Source organism: Anomalospiza imberbis, chromosome 3, assembly GCF_031753505.1.
Source record: "Anomalospiza imberbis isolate Cuckoo-Finch-1a 21T00152 chromosome 3, ASM3175350v1, whole genome shotgun sequence".
Taxonomy (NCBI): domain Eukaryota; kingdom Metazoa; phylum Chordata; class Aves; order Passeriformes; family Viduidae; genus Anomalospiza; species Anomalospiza imberbis.
Window position 1 is genome coordinate 23,545,258 of NC_089683.1, and position 11,034 is coordinate 23,556,291.

Here is an 11,034-nt window from a genome sequence, read left to right on the forward strand (position 1 = left end):
CCTATCTTGTTGCTTCCCCACAAAGACAAGCTATGATTCCCCTCTACACTTTCATTTTACAAAACAGTTCAGTAATTGTATGGCTGAATCATGCTAGAGGTAGGACTTCTTCATTGGTGGAAGTGCTCTGAAGTCAATGCAGCTAAACAGTATAGCTCCAGTCATTCAGGGTAGGAAGAAAAAGTACTTTGGTGTTTAGGAAGTATGTTTCTCTTCCTGATTCTTTGACCTTTTTACTCATTTTAGTGAATGATTTGCTAATAAAAATAGGCAAGCACGTTGGGGAGCCAATAACCAAGCCTGGAGTGAGTGTTTTTAAAAGCTAGACAATACCAAGAGTATTTTAAAGAACAGCGGAACCTGGGCCATTCATTCAAGAATTGATATGGTACATGCAGCCACCTGCTGCATTTCTGGATGTAGGGCCCATGTGGTGGTAGATAACTGACTCATCACTGCAGGTAAATGCCTTATCTTTAGGGGAGGGTGTAACACAAATATACATCTTTCTGCACTTTTCCCTTCTGGTTAACTCTGAGATACTCCTTGTTCACTGCTTTTGGTTTAGGCCTTATTAGAGTAAATCAGTCCTTTATAGGATTTAGTTCATCTATTTTAAATATAGTTTAGATTTTTTTTTTGCATCGATGAGTCATGACTATGTATAAAAAACGTTTATTCTTCTGTTCTTTGTTTTGGGAAAACTAATACATGTTCACATAACTGGGGTTAACTTAGCATCTAGCAGGCTATTTGCTTCTTCCTTTTCTGACCTTTCTATTAAGTATAAAAAAACCCAGAAAGATACAGTCTATAGTTAGTTGTATTTAGCTGTTATTCTATGTGTATTTAGTCCTTATCCCAAGAATTTAAGATGTATACAAAGGGCAAAATAATTTACATAACAGAAGTTTGAAACTACATGTTTAGGGGCATTCCACATGACCTGCACTGCTTTGTGTTTAGAAGTCCCCCTTTCTCTGTAAATCAGGAGACACCTTGGTAGGATCCATTACAGGGACTTACCGGCTTAGTAAAAATGTGTAGCTTCAAAACTCAATTTAAAATCTGTTCAGGTACTTGTTAACCTCACTAAAAATCAATGGACCAAATCTCATACATCCTATACATATCACCAGAGTGCCACTTAAATCAAAGAGTTGCCTTAGGTAAGTAAGGAAGGCATTTGTCCAGTAGGGATGTTCATTCAAGTAATCCTACAGGCTTACGCCTATCCTTGTTATCAGACACTCAGCAATGTCAAGTTAATTAATTTATTTCCTTTCAAGTGGTTATTTTTCCCCATCAGTGAAAGAATTCCATGAAGTGAGCAAGAAAAAACAACTGCAAATCATTAACACATGAAGATAGGATAAGTGTCTTACCTTCTGTTGTGGTCTGCAGTCTACTGCCAAAAAGACTGAGAAAACAATACCAGTTCACATTTGGGGCATACCACATGGCAGCCTTCAACTACAGTTCTTATTAAGCTTTAGCATGTCAGGCACAGTAGCATCCAGTGATGGTGTGACTTCGTTAAAGCCGTGATAGTCCACTGTTAGTCTCCATTTTCCATTAGACATTTTCACTGGCCATGTAGGATTGTTAAGAGGTGAGCAGGTCTTGCTGATGACTCCTTGGCTCTCCAGTCAAAAAATCAGCTTATGGATGGGAGTCATATTTGGTGAGATATTGCCATTGGTGCACTGTTGTGAGAATAACTGGCTACCCTGTTGTTCTTTGACCTTCAGCAACTCTACAACACAAGGGTCCTCTGAGAGACTGGGCAAGGAAGACACCTGCCTAATTTCCTTCATCTGCAAGACAGCTATACAGAAAGCCCAACCTTTTGAGTCCTTGAAACACCCTCTTCTGAGTCTCTGCCAAGGATGCATGGAGTCTCTGGACCAGTCACAATGGGTGGCTTTTGCCACTCATTCCCACTGAGGGTCACTTTGGCCTCCAAATATAATTAGCTGTTGGGACACTCTGGTCATTCCAGAAATACAAATGGATTCTGCTTCTCTGTAGCTTGGTGGTATTAGGATACACTGTGCACCAGTATCCACTAGACCCTTATACTCCTGATGGCCTAATGTGAGGTACCAGGCCATCACAATCACACAGTCCAGTAAACCCTGTTGGCCCCTTCCTCCATCTGGCTGGAGGCAGGGCCCCTCTAGTCCTGGTCATCATATGGGTTACTCACTTTTTGTATGTACAAAACAGAATTCTCTTTATTAAGATCAGAAGTAAGATCAGGTCTTCTACTGTGTTTGGGAAACTGCCTACTTGAAACGGGAGCAGCAGAACCCTACTTGAAACAGGGTTCTGAAGAACCCCATTTTGTGTTTTGTTTCTCCTGCAAATCAGACACCCTTGAGGGTGTCGCGGTAGATTTTCCACCCTGTTTTCTCATGTCTCTGGGGTCACTCAGGTGAAGCCACAGGATGGTCTGTGGTGTGTAATTACTATATCCTCACTCTTGAGCAGCAGAGCTCTAACTCCTGCTAGCTGAGATACTGGTCCATACAGGTATGGACTAGGACATATCCAGTCTGAATTGCTGGAACTCTTGGAACACCTTCTCCACAGCTGAGGCACAGTCCTCTTGGGGGAAGAGAGAATTTCTTCATGTTGCTGGAATTGGACAGCCACTTCATCCAGTGTTTGTCTCTCTCCATCTTTCCAGGTCATTAATGTCTATGAGTTGGTGTATAACTGTGGTGAGCTCCATACAAATTTCTACCACCTTGGTGACATACACTTGATTTCATCTGGATCTTTAAATAATTTCTCATTGCTCATCATAAATCACCTCCAGCATGGCTAATTCCCTCAGGTACTGGATACCTTTCTCAGTGGTGATCCATTTGCCTGAATGATATAACACCTTCCTTGTAGGGAGACCTTCCCTTACTGCCTAATAGAAGTCACATCCAGCATCTGAGGTCTTGTGCCCTTTTTCCAATAACTTTGTCAATTCCTGTTCTATGAAGGGATCCTAGCTGCTTGGTTTTTCTACCCTCTAATTGCAGGCCACTGGTCCTGCTATCCTAGCATTGGAGCAATCAGATGACAATGTGCTGGTCTGGATGAAGCTGAAATCTTTTCACATATCTCACAGCTCTCTCAGGGATAGGGATCAGGTGGTTACTGCCTTGTTTATGAGTTCTTTCACTTCCTCCTCTTGTTCTCGTGATAGCACTTGGAGAATCCTGCCTTGCCTTCTTATTCCTTCTTCCCTTGTTTGTAGGGGTTTCTTCCCTTATAAAAGAAGCTCACTTTTGTATCCAGTATTTCTCCTCATGTATGCTGGGGCAACTGTTACCAGTATGGGTCGGTACCCTGGTCCAGCTTTATACTTGCCAGGGCTTGAGGAGCTTCAGTGCCTGTCGCAGGGTGTTGAGTAGCCCCGATGCCTATTGTGGTTGCTGCAGTGTCTGATATTTTGTCATCACATCCAGAGGCCTCCTTTTCCTACTAAAGAGTGTTGAGCAGGGCTGGATCTTCATGGGCCAGGCCTCAGCATGTGGCAGTGATTTCTTTCTCTCTGGAATTGTCAGGGTCACAGCATATTTTTTTCCAAATGTTTTACCAGTTTTTATAGATTCTGTGCTTTTTTAGGGGTGAAGTTCCAAAACATTGGAGGTGTCTTCTCGCCTAGATTCTTGCCCATACTATCCCACACATCCTGTCACTCATAACTATTCAGCCTTGGATAGATCTCTGGGTGGTATTCTTAAATATTTGTTTAACCTTAAACAAGACCTGAAATTCATTCAAGAGACAGCACTAGGAACATGCTTGTTTGAACATCCCAAGGATTCAAAATTCTCAAGAGCTATTAAAACTAGCCTGGAGGAGAAGGGGAAGGTGAAGTAGCGGGAAGTGTTCCCTCTTGTCATCCCCACGGATTGGCTCTCTGAGGAGAAAAGGTGGAGTGTAATCATTAATAGTTTCTGAGAGATGGTTCCCAAAGTAAAAAGATGACAGTAATGCTGACTACAAATACCAGATTTTTCTCACGACCACTAATTTTATATCATAAGCCAGTGTTACACAGTACAGCAAACTGATAACCTTAATCCAGCCCCCAGGGATGATAAACAGCACAACAGGGAGCACATACAGTAAGAAAGGTCTTACATAACATAAACCTGAGAACAAGCATAAATTCTCTGAGAGCAGATAAATCAACAGTGTGATCAGCGACTAGAAAACTAATATAATGAACTTCTTAAACAAAATTTTTTTTAACACATCTCTGGTCAGATCTGTCATCTCAACCCTTTGAACCCGATACAGGGTACCAAAAAGAACTATTGGGGTTTAAACCCAGCCAGCAGCCAAACACCACACAGCCGTTCTCTCACTCCCCTCTAGTGGGATGGGGGAGAGAGGGAGAGAAGAGGGAAACAGGTAAATCTTGTGGGTTGAGATAAGGACAGACATTGTAAAGGGAAAGGAAAATAATATTAATTATAAGAGAAGATATAAAGCAAGTGGTGTACAATGCAGTTGCTCACCATGCACTGACTGATGTCCAGCCCATCCCTGAGCAAGGGACTGCCCCACCTTATTGGCCAATCGCCCTTAGTTTTGTTGCTCAGTAGAGTGCTGATTATGGTCTGCCTTGTTACCAAAGGGGTCAGCTGTCCTGGATATTTACCCTCTCAGATCCTTGTACACCTCCTGCCTCCTCATTGGCAGGGCAGCATGAAAAGCTGAAAAACCTTTGAATCAGAGTAAGCCCTGCTCAGTAACAGCTAAAGCATCAGTGTGTTATCAACATTACTGTCATACTAAATCCAAAACACAGCACTGCATCAGCCACTAGGAACAAAAAAAAAAAAACTATCCCAGCCAAAACTAAGGCACTAGCTCTTTCTCTCCCTCTTAATTTCCAAGCTGACAGCTCTGAATCAGCAGTACTATCTAGTATCTCTAAAGTTTTAAACTGACTTAAACTTGGTTCCCACGAAGGACTTCAGAGGCCAAAGAGTCGAGCACCTAGGGAGATGCTGTGGTGAAAAGAAGTAAAGAAAGGCCAGCAGTGGAGGAGTGGAGGGAAGTAATCACAAAAATTAACTTCAGCCCTGGGGATACCTGACCTGCTTCTCTAAGCTTCTTTATAAAGAATAGAGGATAATTATGGAACAGACAAGTCAAAGCAGAAACCTAATTTTAGGCTGTCTGAAACTGCAACCCCAGGGGAACTTCACTTGCCATCATAGAGCTACAGTGTCCACATTTTAAAAAGGGATCTTCTAAAAGTAGTCTGTGAGCAGAGCTGAAACACAAAAATAATTTAAGAACTGGAGAAAATGTCGTTCTTCTAGCTTGGTCTGTTTATTTTATCAAGAAAGAAGACTGGGATGTGACTAGATTAAAGTGTATAAATGCTTTCATGGGTAAAAAATACTCATAAACGAAAGGAGACTTTATACAAGCTGAGGAATACACAACTAGAACCAATTGTCTGGAAGCAAAAGCCAGAAAATTTAAATTGGAAAATAAGCATACACTTTTAACAGGGAGAGTGAGTAGGCAATGGAACATACTACAGAGGAAAATGGTAGATTCTGACCATATTCAGATTTTCAAGTCAGGACTAGGCTGAAAGAAAAATTTAAGTGAAACTAAGGGTCTCAATGCAGCATCACTGTCTTATACTTAATAGCCTGTGATATTCAGGAGATTAGATAGTCTCTCTCAACCTTAAACACGATGAAGCTTAATTCTATGAGTCTGTACCAGGGATATAGGTTTTGTATAAAAAAATACTCCCCAAATTCCACTCAGCAGTTTGATAACTTCTGGTATCTTTCAACACAAACCAATCTCTGAAAGATTTCTGGACATAACATCACTTCTGCTGAGAACTGAAGAGTTGAATGTATGCTGAATACAACTGTTGCAATTACTGTTTATTAATAATGTTTTCTATTCTTTTATATATAGTTCTTAAAAACAATAAGGTGGCTGTAAATTTATGGCATAAATTACCATATTTATGCCAATATATATGATATGTAGCAGCTGTAATTTGCCTAGAAATCAAGCTACAGAGAGGGAAGCAGAGTATGAGTATATTGTTGTGATTTGCAAATATTCATTAATTGATAATCACTCTAATACTGTGAAGTAAGTAAATCAAGTCATGTGTGTGTGTGTATATATATATATATCATAAAATATTTTTTTTAAAGACAATGAGGAAAAGACTATCAAAACCTATATAGTAAGTCCCAACCCTCTTGATATAATTTGCAGATTTGAGGGAAATAAACTTTAAACCGGCTTCATATCTCAGCTTAAAACTAAGTCTACCCTAAACACAGTGAAATGTTTTTCATTCATTGGGTATCTGACCTGAAAATCTGAGCTTGAAGAAGTAAAATGGTCACTTCAAATATATTTATTTTCTCCTTTTTCTTCACTATGTCTTATTTGACAATGATGTTGAATTACCAGATAAAAATTTTCTTCACTCTCTGCTCACTTTATAGTATTTTTAATATATTTCCCATGAGGGTAAAGTGAACTAAATTCTGCTAACAGAAACATTTGAAAATCCATAAGAAAAATGTCCAGGGAGAATGATGTTGGGCCTTTATTCCGGGTAATACAGTTTATTTCAGATGCTACCTTCAGCTAAGTAATCTGATGCTTAGGTTTTCCTTGTACTTAAAAAAAGAAGCCCAACATTAAGACAAATCTTATGAATTAAAAAGGTTTAATGTTAAATAAGAAGTATCTAAATGATCTGGAGAGAAAAATATAAATTCTTTAACTTGTACCACTCTAATGGAAACTATTAGAGTGATGGGGCAGTTCTCCCCAATAAATTGACATACTCTGTTAGTTTTGGAGCTATTTTAAGGGATTTCCAACATAGTAATTTTGACTGGGTTTGACTTGAGCTACTGGGGGAAGACAAAAGTCACTGAAAGTAACACTGAGTTTTAATGTCAATTTTTTCTACCATGTGGCTGTGCTCTGGCTGCCCACGTGCACTCTTACACTGCTCACACATTGGCATGGCTTTTCCATACCTTCATATCCAAGAGAAGAAATGGTCAGGAAGCCATAACGTAACCATGATCTCGACCTCTTCCCTACTCTGGCCCTCAATTTCACACAATTCCTCCCCTTATCCAGTATCCCACCTTCCCCTCAGAGTAAAAACTGCAGTAGGTGAGGGGTTTCATTACTTAAGTAGACAGGCCACAAAGCTTTCCTCCCTCTATCCCTGGTGTCTCCAAGCAGGAATTATTGCCTCATCATTTCTAACTGACTTCCTCAGTGCCTTTTCACTCAAGAGCTATACAGATTTACCAGAGCTCAGCAGTCTGCAGCAGTTTTCAGTTCAGCCACTTGCCAGCCATTTGAAGTTTCTCTTTCCAAGGAAATAGCATTATGCAGAAAAGTTATATATGTGACCTGGGAAGCATTGACCTTGCCTTGATTTCCTGGCAAGGTCATTGCAGTATATGTTTGTATATTTATAGTTCTTTCCTTATATATAACAGTACTTATTTTGCTAGACCATCTACTTCCAGTGCTGTACCCAGCATACATTTATCAATTATCTAGGTGAGAGGATCAAAGGCACCCTCAGTCACTTTGCAGATATGACTGAGTTGGGAGTGTTCATATGTTGAAGGGTAGGAAGGGATGTGGACAGGCTGGATCAATGGGCCAAGGCCAATTGTCTGAGGTTCAATAAGGCCAAGTGGTGTGAGAGCTACAAGCTGGGGGCAGAGTGGCTGGAAAGCTGCCTGGTGGAAAAGAACCTGGGGGTGCTGGCTGATAACAGCCAAACATGATCCAGTGTGTGCCTGTGGCAGGACATCTACCACCCTCCCCTCTCTACCACAGATAGTTGGTGCATAAAGAGATAATCCAGGCTGAAAGGCCCAGAAAGGGGACATCTCTGGTGCCAAAAGTGCTCAGATCTCAGCTAAGAATCAACACCTTAGTTTGGAGAGTTGATGTTGGAAGAGATAAAAGAAATATTCTTGACTAAGAGACAGTGTTTTTCAAACTATACAAGACACGCAAATTATGACAGAGGCAGAAGCCTTCTACACACACACCCTGACTTCTTCCCAGAGTCTGGACACAAGTTCTGTGGTTAGTTCTCCAGGGATTGAGGGAAAGGATCTCGATGTGTACCCCATCAACAACTGGAACGTAAGACACTTTGAACCCTATGCTACATTACTTCTTCGCTAGCTGTAGCATTAATAGGTACCTTTAACCTTGTGCTGTATATATCTACTAGTAGTTTCCTTTTTGTCCTTATTCCTGTGTAGTATTTAGTTTGTTTTAGGTCTCATGTCTGTTTGTTTTCTGTCTACTAAATAAATAATTCATTATATAATAGACCAAATCAGCCATTACTAAAAAACTTGCAAACAAGAGTGGGTTTTGGGGTGCTGGCTGCCTCAATGAAGCAACTGCCCACAGCCAGAGGCCTGGGCAAAAGGCTCACATCCATTCATAACAGTGGCCAAGTGGCCAAGAAGGCCAATGGCATCCTGGCCCATATAGTGTGGCCAGCAGGACAATGAAGGGATTGTCCCCCTGTACTCAGCACTGCTGAGGCCACACCTAGAGTGCTGTGTCCAGTTCTGGGTCTCTCATGACAAGAAAGACATTGAGGGGCTGGAGTGAGTCCAGAAAAGGGCAATATGCACTCTGCACATGACACCTTCAGATCACCTTATCACTCACCAGTCCTTCTCTGTTCACAAACAGCAGGTTCAGAAGGGCACCTTCCCAGCTCACTCACCAGCTGTGTCAGGAAGTTCACTTCCACATATTCCAGAAACCTCCTGGATTGTTTTCTCTCTGCTGTGTTGTATTTCCAGAAGACATATGGTAAGTTGAAGTCCTCCATAAGAACAAGTGACAGTGATTGTGAGACTTCTCCCAGCTACTGAAAGAATTTTAGGACTATTTTGTCTGCCAATATTATAGAATATTTGGTCAGTTGTTTGAGCAAAAACAAAACACTTGAAAAATGCCTTTGTTAATGCAAACACACATAGAGGAAATCACACATAATGGATACACATCCACAGTGTCAAACATCTTCACATTGCTCTATTATGAGTCATACTAAAGTACTGTCCTCAAACCACGTTTTCCTAAAATAAACTTCAGTGTAGACTTTGAGAGCTGGAGAGTGGACTTACTGATTTCTAGCAGCATGAAACATGTTAGGTTACAGGTCATTTAAACAAATTGCTTTTGACTTTTGAAATGTGCAGACTGCCTTTGCTGAAGGACCTGTTGGCATAAGAAGGCATTTTTGAGATGCATTAAACATGCTAGTTATACAAAAGAGTGTGATGTAATGGTTACATTAGTGCATGAAGACACAGAGGTGAATACAAATATCATTCTCCAGAATGATCAGTTAGGATTTTGCATACAAAATTTGACCCAGAACATAAAGATCAACTTATTTTCCATTTCAAAATAGAAAGCTTTATTAATCTATCATCAACAATCCAAATATATTATAACTAGCAGCCTTAAGAACAAATTGAACTTTTCATGTGAATCTTACAGGATGGGTTAGATACGCTAAAATTTTAAAATTCCTTTTTCTTTCCACTGTCAAATGGTCTTCTCAAATGAAAATAATTAACACATTCAATTTAATCCTGGAGCAATCTGTAGTAGATGTGATGATATGTTGCCTTTCAATAACTTTCTGTCAAACCCTTTTGGTAGCATCATTTTCCTGAAACCATCAAGAAGGGAGCCTTGTTGCTTCAGGCCCAGTCATGAGACAGTTGTGTTGGAAACACAGCTTTGGATTATGTTATTTGGTGGGACAGTGACCAAGCCACAATGCAGCTCAAGGAGATCAATGAAACAGAATAGAAAGGTCATTGATATAGCTTTTCTCCAGTTAACCATAACTGCATTTTCACTTACCATTTCAGTCAATCTAGTGTTCATGCTACCAAAGACACAGTGCCTGAAATACAATTTTCAATCCTATGAGTTTGTAGACCTTAGTAGCAGAACTAATAACAAACTACATGCTTCTTCATCACAGACCAGTGTGTTATGCTAACAGCAATGGGATGTTTCTTCATTCATGCCCATGCTGCATTTCAAATCACTTTATTAAATTATGTTGATCAGCACATGGCTGTGTTCCTGCAGAAATTGCTTCAATTTGAGCATATTTGTCCTTGTATCTGAATGTCATCAAGGATGTTCTCTGGGAGTAAGTTAGCATGGTTATTTCTCCTTCACATTCTCCTTCTGTGTTCACTTCTGATTATTGCCTTGAAGAAATCAGGCAACTACCTGTTGAGGAATACATCTGAAGTTTTCTTAACACTACAAAAGGTTAGGTTATGCAACAATTAAGAGAAACGTATGTTATTTGTCTATGAAAACAAATTTCTAGATGCTTCAAGATCACCACATTGTGCAAAGCTTAAACTACTTGCTTTTAGTGTAATTACCCTCCAGTTCCCTTCTGCCATTACCCTCTAGTGTGTGCTATACTTCCTTACTTCAGTTTGTGTTCCTGGGCTTTATCTTATTTGAGACATGAACTTTGTCTGCTAATAAAGTTTCTAGAAACATCTAGAGCAAAATAATGGATCATAATAAAAACATGTCCATTACCAGAAATACAAAAGCCCAATCAATCAGGTAGTATAAACACCTATTAGTTTTTAAATTGCTTAGGAATTAAGTAGCTATGCTTTTAAGAAGAAATATGTACTTTCTCATAAATGTCTTACCCCAATAGAAGGAAAATGTCAAGTTAATGCGTTGGTCACAGCCTGTTGTTCGCACAGCATGTTTCCGCACAGCAACAGCTTCTAAGTCCCCAGAAGGAATTTTCTGCCTCCATCTGATAATGAAACACTCTACACACAACACATTATTCTCCCTCACAGAACAGTACAAAACCTTGCCTGCGACCTCAGCAAAATGACAAGTCCTCAGCCCTGAGATGTTTGCCAAGATCAGTTGTGCAGTGTTATACTC

General features: G+C 40.1%; 1 long non-coding RNA gene across 1 annotated transcript; it reads right to left on the reverse strand.

Moving 5' to 3' along the window:
• Window positions 1–8,848: 8,848 nt before the first annotated feature.
• LOC137472023 (uncharacterized) lies at window positions 8,849–10,628 on the reverse strand. The gene is made up of 2 exons (XR_010997978.1): window positions 10,058–10,628; window positions 8,849–10,020 (listed from the first exon to the last, which is right to left on the reverse strand). It is a non-coding gene; the product is annotated as an uncharacterized lncRNA (long non-coding RNA).
• Between the last annotated feature and the right edge of the window lie 406 nt (window positions 10,629–11,034).